Genomic DNA, 1,495 nt, shown 5'->3' on the forward strand with positions numbered 1-1,495 from the left:
TGGCGGTAAAGGTGGCATAGTACGACCGAACCAGTAGCGACTACTGGTTCTCGTAATAATCTTTTAACACTTACCAAGCCCGGCCGAAATTTTCTTCCGTGGTTGGCAGGCTTCTCACTAATAACTCTGCTTGTCCTTTCAAAGTCGTTTTTAGATAATGAAGACGAGTAACGTCGGAAAGAGAAGAATCCCTGGCGATGAGAGACACGAATAAGTCCCGGAAGGGTGGCCAGTCTTCGTACTTTCCGGAGAAGCTCGGCAACTGCATTCGAGGCAGGGTGGTACAAGGGGGAGGAGCAGAGGGCTCCGAAGCCCCCGATTTCTTCTCCTCCTTAGCGGCTGCTAGCGTCTCTCTGAGTTCCAGGAGAGCGGCCTTCTACGACACGTACAATTCCTCGGTTTGACCTAGAAAGTCTTTTACATAATACTCGTGTTCTTTCAACTGCTCCCAATGCTTAGCCGTTCATGATTCTCCTCCACCTTTTCCCACTTGCTGTCGAGCATCTTAAGCGTGGTGGACACTAGTGAGCTCGTGATTTTTTAGACTCCGGACTGTTTTAAGTTTTCTGTGGTGCGACTTATTCGCCCGAATAGCTCCTGTTGAGCGGCAATAATAGCTTCCATTATTCCCTTTCCAGGTTACCGCCCTAAAAATCCTATGCGGAACAGCGTGGATGTCAGATAAATCCGGCTCGAAGGATCATTAAATGTTCATGCGCGCACGAGGACCTCGGGGCAGGAAACTTGGATTTCAGTTGCGCTTGATTTTTTTAATAAAGTTCGCTTTGCTTCTTTTAACATCCACAATTTATTCACACTATTTACAACCATATATACACTGTACACCGGTTCAGTTTCCCGAACCGGACTCCCCCCGTGGAAGCTAGCAACTTTGCGAAGGGAGTTGAAGCTTCGATTGGAGTTAGCGACTCCGGATTCCGCAAGCGACGGAATAACGCCGATTAGACCGGCTTGAATCTCCGTAAGCGACGGAATAGTTATCGAACAGACTCTAACGTGGATACTCGAGTTTCTTTTCTCCTTTTCGCGAGCGGCGAGGTACAAATACGCGATAGTTATCGAGAATTCCGAACGCAAGTGTGCTCGAGCCGCCCCTGCGACTCGTATTTATACCTGGCGGGTTCTAGAACGTTCTCTTCGCTCACGTAGCTTCCGGTAAGGGAATTCCGTCGCTCTCGAGAACGTTCCAGAAGCCGCGTCGCATGGGTTTTTGAGCAACTCGACTTTTTACTTCGTCATTCTAAATGCTCGTTTAAATACAATTTAGGCTCGCTCTCATTGGTCGTCGGTGACAGTGGTAGCCACAACGATTGGTAATGGCGCGCGGGAGAGCCGAGCTGCGCAGCGCTTCGCTCTCTTGTCGCTCTGGCGACACTTAAAGTACGCGCGAATTTTGATCGCGAACGCGCGATGAGCGGGATGCGATTCGTGTCCTGCCCTCATCTGTGGCACCTGCCCGGCGCAGGTTTGTTGA

Source organism: Wasmannia auropunctata, unplaced genomic scaffold, assembly GCF_000956235.1.
Source record: "Wasmannia auropunctata unplaced genomic scaffold, wasmannia.A_1.0 LD336074.1, whole genome shotgun sequence".
NCBI lineage: Eukaryota > Metazoa > Arthropoda > Insecta > Hymenoptera > Formicidae > Wasmannia > Wasmannia auropunctata.